Here is a 6,336-nt window from a genome sequence, read left to right as displayed (position 1 = left end):
CTTCAAAGCTCTCACATCCTGTTGCCAGGTGGTTAACGCTGTTACTAGGTATTGAGCCCAGGAATCCATTTACTTTTCTCGTGTGGATTCAGCTCAGGTGTCCAGGTCGAGTGTGTGGTGCAGGCTCTCACCTACAGCCCTAGACAGGCAGGGCTATGTAAGGGTGATTGGAGCAGGCAAAGGTACCTGGCTGCAGTAGTGGGTTATGGGCTGAGCAAGGTAGGGGGCTGATGGCTGCCCCTGAGTGCCTGGGTGAAAGGGGTGTCTCTGTTCCATACAGTACCTGCTGATCCGACCTGCAGGGTGCTGCCCAGGTCATGTCTGGCAAATCTTTGCTCCTTCTGGACTGTCTCTCCCTCCTCCTGCCACTCAGTCCAACTCCTCAACTTTGTCTTTGATATTCAGGTCTCCTAGATTGTCATGTATAACCAATTCACTTTTTGGGGGGTCTTTTTTGTTTGTAAGGAGGACCACAGGAAGCATCTGAGTATTCTGCCATCTTGGCCCCACCTCCCGAGAGACATCTCTTGACAATCCAGTCTAGATTTCTCCAATAGTCACTTCCCGTCCATCTGTTTTTCTAATCATCACCATAAAATAGAACATAGAATTTATCATAATAACTATCTTCTTGTGTATTCATTGGTTTCTTGCCCCCTCCCACTAGCAGACAAGCTGTATATGAAAAGGGCCCTTTTTGCTGAGTTCAATTATTGTATCCCAGCACCTATTGATAGAACAGTGCCTGACACATAGTAAAATAGGCACACAATAAATGAATAAATAAGTGAATAAATGAATGATGGGGAAGGGATCCCTTTGAGATAATAGCCAATCATTTCATCCCCAGGGGTGGTGGTGTTTGTGACACTGAAGGTGGCCAAGGCCTACTCCAACTATGGGACCTCAGAGACCCATGGCTTCCAGTAGGTCCCATAGTTAGAGTCGGTATGACAATTGTGTTAAGGGTGGTGAAATAAACAGGTGTATTTGCTGGATTGAATCAAATAGAAGGCCATGGCAACCCCATGCACAACAGGATTGGATTATTGTGATCCACAGAGTTTTTCATTGGCTGCTTAACCTGTTCAGCATCATAGCTGCATGCAAGCCTTCTCCACTGATAGTCCACTGACAGGGACAAATGGGTGGTGGCTGCACATGAAGTGCATTGGCCAGGAATCAAACCTGGGTCTCCTTAACCACCACTGCCCTCACATCTTTCTTACTTTCAGGAAATATTAGGGGCGGGAATCTGACTTAAAGACAAAAATCTTGGGAGTGGCTATTTGCATTGTAAAAGGAGTCCTTGCTTTGTAAAAGGGTGTAAGCAAAGGCCAGCTTAGCTGTTACTCAGACAACCCTGAGAAAGCTCCAAAGACCCAAGCTCATCCATTAGTTATATTATAGGGTGTTTTCAATACTGGATGTTTGTAGAATGTTGTCCAGATACACCCAGCGCCCTATGGAGTTTCATTTACATATGATACCCACTTTCCTTGTAGGAATTGTCTCTTCCTGAAAATGAGGGGTTGGTCATACCTCACTCTTGTGTCTCTGGTCTGTAGTAGAAAAACAAAAAAGGTCATTCGGACCAAGCTAGATTTGGAGAAATGGAGACAGCTCCTGCCAGCTGCCTCTCTCTTTGTTAGGGTTAAAACCTTCCAATTAATTGGTGGTTTGGTGTTTATTTTTCACCCTGGGATAAAGAGACTCCTCCCGAATATTTTACTTACCGCATTGGCCCTCAAACTGGACTCAGCAAGACTTGTATCCTACAAACTCGGTCAAGGTGTTCTGTCCTGAAAACTGAACAATAGCCATCTTGTCCCCAGTTCAAAGGAAAAAAATGAAGGTACTAGATAGAATTTACTCAGTTTTAAAGTGTTCTCCAAATTAAAAAAAAAAATGAGGGTACTAGATAGAATTTAATCAGTTTTAAAGTTTTCTCCATATTTAAAAAAAAAAGTGTTTGGTGTCTGCTATTCTAGACTCTATTAGATTTGATGTAGCACAAAATTACCTTTTTTTTTTTGCTATGTTAATATTTCATCAGGTTCTGCTAAGAGTATCATTTCTTCTAGGGGATCAAAGTAAGTCTGAGGACAACTGCCATAGAGACTCCATGTTTCCTACCAAGCTACTCACCTGCAGACTCTTTTAAACAGTCTTGATACTTTTCAGGGATAGATGATTTGATTGAAACTTATATGGCACAGGCAATCTTCTATCACAAAAGGGGCTGACAGAGGGCCCAGACTCTAAACTTGCTGGTCCAAGAAGGAATTCCTGACCCTTTGCAGTAGGTAAATGGCAGCAGTTCTCATGCTTTTTGGGCCGTAGAAGCTAGAGGTCAAGTGCCACTGTCCCCACCGTTCCATGTGCTCCCCATAAACCAGTTGCTGTTGAACCAACTCCAATTCATGGCTACCCCATGTGTGTCAGAGAAGAATTGTGCTCCATAGGGTTTTCAATGGCTGATTTTTCAGAAGTAGATCTCCAGGCCATTCTTCTGAGGTGCATCTGGGTGGACTTGAACCACCAACCTTTGAGTTAGCAGCTGAGTATACTAACTGTTTGTACCAACCAGGGACTCCTTTACTCCCCATAGCCAGATGGATACGAAGCCCACCAACCAGCAGAAGAATGTCTGTGCTTCTGAGGAAACACCAGGGAAGGACTGGCACAATTCATGACAGAAACATGAGCGATACATACAGATATAATCATATTAAGGCAGAGTGGAAAGAGCAATGAATTGGGGTCAGTGGCTATGAATCCTGGTCCTATCTCTGCCACCAAGCAGCTGTGTGACTGTGGGTAAGTCACCTCCCATCTCAGGGGTTACATTTCCTTAATCAGTGTAGCATAATATTTAAGAATACAGACTCTGAAGCTGGACGGCAAGGGTTCATAATCTGGATTTACTTTACTATTTCCTCTCTGACTTTGGAGACATTATTGAATCCCTCTGTGCCTCACTTTTCCCATCTCCAAGGTGAGGATGATGGTAATTGCATCATGAAGTTGGTATAATGGTTATCTTAGTTATCTAGTCCTGCTATAACAAAAATACCACAAGTGGATGACTTTAACAAACAGAAATTTATGTACATTTAAGTGCAACGGTGGAATAGGCACAAGGTAGGCATTTCTATTACAAATAGGAGGAATTGGAGGGAAAGAAGGGATAATGAGCACCCAGCAAATCCAAAACCCAGCAGAACTATTTACATTAGCTCTCAAGGCTTGAAAATAATCCCTCCAGAGTCTGGGCGTTGGCCATACCCTCTGGATTCCGGGTGGAAGCCCCTCAACCCTGTGTATCAGTTCCACCTTGCAAGCCCTTTGAGAAGGCTACTCTGCTCTCTTGGCTTTAGGCAGCCACATTCTCCTAGTCCTTCTGAGTGGCAACCCCACCCCCTTGGCCTAGCAGGCCCCATTCTTCTGCCTCTTGGGCATGGCAGCCTCACCCCCTCAGCTCTGGCAGTGGCCCCATCCCTCTGGCACACCTTAAGGACAGCCCCACGTTCTGGAACTGAGTTAGCAAAGACCTGACTCTGAAACCTAGTTGATTGTGGCTCCTCTCTTCGAAACCGAGAAGTCCCTGCTTCTCTGTAGCTCTCCTCACTTCCTTCTGAGCCCTTACCAAACAGTTCTGTTGATCTCTGAGCTGCTCCAGGGATGGTCCTTTTCTTTTCTTGGAGGACAACAGATGTAGCTCCTTTGGCTTGTTTCCTGTCTGTAGAATTCTAAGAGGCAGACAGCATTCTTTCCTTTTGTTTTTTCTCTGTCCCCTTCAGTCTTAGTTTGTACAACAGAATTTTCCAAATCTTTAAGATCTGTTTTCATTTTGCACAGCTCATTTTTTTAAGTCCATCTCTTTCTTCTCACATTTTACTATAAGTGGCCAGGAGAAACTAATGGCCCCTTTAAGATCTTGCTTAGAAATCTCCTCAGCCAGATATCCAACTTCATCACTTGCAAGTTCTACCTTTCACCAAACATTTGAACATAATTCAGATACGTTCTTTGCCACTGCATAAAAGGCATCAATCGCCCTTCCTCCATTGTCCAATCACACGTTCATCATTTTCTTTTAAAGCCCACCAGAAGCACATTAAACATCCACATTTCTAGCAATATTCCATTGCTGGTGGTTTTTTTTTTTTTTGGGTGACATTTGTATTCTCTAAGATGATAGAGACTTTCTCTATAGCTGTTCTCATGTTCTCACTTCCTTCTGAGCCCTCACCAAAATTGCCTTTGACATCTGTATTTCTACCAACAGTCTCTTCAAGGCAATCAAGGCTTTTATTTTAGGTACCTTAGAACTCTTCCCTCCTTTACCCATTACCTAATTCCAAAACGACTTCTACATTTTGGAGTAGCACCCCGCTTTTCTGGTCCCAAATTCTGTCTTAGTTACCTATTGCTGCTATAACAGAAATACCACAGATAGATGGCTTTAACAAACAGAAATTAATTTTCTCACTGTTCAGGAGGCTAAAAGTCCAAAATCAGCGTGCCACCTCTAGGGAAGGTTTTTCTCTCTGCCAGCTCTAGAGGAAGGTCCTTGTCTTTTTGAGCTTCTGCTCCTGGGTGATCATCCTGTGACTTGGCATCTCTCTTTCCCCATCTCTGCTTCTTTGCTTGCTTGTTTAATCTCTTTTATATCTCAAAAGAGATTGACTCAGAATGCACCCTACACTAATTCTGTCTCATTAACAGAACAAAGACAACCCATTCCCAAATGGGATTATAACCACAGGAATAGAGGTTAGGATTTAAAACACATATTTTTGGGGGACACAACTCAATCCATAGCAATGCGTAAGTCAGTTGTTTTATGTAAAGGGCTTAGAAGACTACTTGGCACATTAAAAAAAAAAAACAACCCATTGCTGTCCAGTCAATTCCAACTCATAGCAATCCTACAGGACAGAGTAGAGCTGCCCCACAGAGTTTCCAAGGAGCACCTGGTGGATTTAAACTGTGCCACCAGGGCTTCCGCTTGGCACACAGTACATGCTATATAAGTGCTTGCTTTTATAATTACTAAACATATAGCAGCTGAATGCCATCATCTTTAAGATCTCTTCCTGCTCTACTATCTTGTAAACTTATGCAATAATTGAGCAGATACCATGTGCTAGCACTAGCTTGAGTTTCTTATCCACAAAATAAGAGGCTAGAATTCTGATTATAGCTCTAACAGTCTACAGAGCAAGAATAGATCCCCTGCGTAAAGTGCCGATAGTGGGGATCAAAGAAAGGTGCTGATGGGGTCATGTCTCTCAGGAACTGAAATAGAATTCAGGAGGTCAGACCAACACACCAGTCATACACTAGGGCAAAGGAGGCCAGTGCACAGAGAAGGACTTAAAGTGTCCAGAAAAGGACTCCTAGCATATTTCTCCAAATTATTTGGTTGATAACCAAATTCCTTTCATTACAGAATAAAAAGAAGGATGAAGCCTTCTATGCCAAAACATAAAATTTCATTTCATAATGCACACATTCCTCTATTTGATTTGTCTTTTGTATTTTCCCCATATGGACCATAAACATTATTCTCAGGGGTAAATAGCAGGTACTTGATCCAGATTGGAGGAAATTTCTTTTTTTAATTTTTATTGTGCTTTAAGTGAAAGTTTACAAATCAAGTCAGTCTCTCATACAAAAATTTATATACACCTTGCTTTTTTTTTTTTTTTATATATACTTCTAGTTGTTCTCTCCCTAATGAGACAGCACACTCCTTCTCTCCATCCTCTATTTTTGTGTCCATTCGGCCAGCTTCTGACCCCCTCTGCCCTCTCATCTCCCCTCCAGACAGGAGCTGCCCACATAGTCTCATGTGTCTACTTGATCCAAGAAGCTCACTCCTCACCAGTATCATTTTCTATCCCATAGTCCAATCCAAACCCTGTCTGAAGAGTTAGCTTTGGAATGGTTCCTGTCTTGGGCTAACAGAAGGTCTGGAGACCATAACCTCCAGGGTCCTTCTAGTTTCAGTCAGACCATTAAGTCTGGTCTTATTATAAGAATTTGAGGTCTGCATTCCACTGCTCTCCTGCTCCTTCAGGGATTCTCTGTTGTGTTCCCTGTCAGGGCAGTCATTGGTTGTAGCCAAGCACCATCTAGTTCTTCTGGTCTCAGGCTGATGTAGTCTCTGATTTATGTGGCCCTTTCTGTCTCTTGGGCTCGTAATTACCTTATGTCTTTGGTGTTCTTCATTCTCCTTTGCTGCCGGTGGGTTGAGACCAATTGATGCATCTTAGATGGCCACTTGCTAGCCTTTAAGACCCCAGATGCCACTCTCAGGTCGGAGGA

The sequence above is a fragment of the Elephas maximus genome, chromosome 4 (assembly GCF_024166365.1).
Source record: "Elephas maximus indicus isolate mEleMax1 chromosome 4, mEleMax1 primary haplotype, whole genome shotgun sequence".
NCBI lineage: Eukaryota > Metazoa > Chordata > Mammalia > Proboscidea > Elephantidae > Elephas > Elephas maximus.
This window is presented reverse-complemented; position numbering follows the sequence as displayed.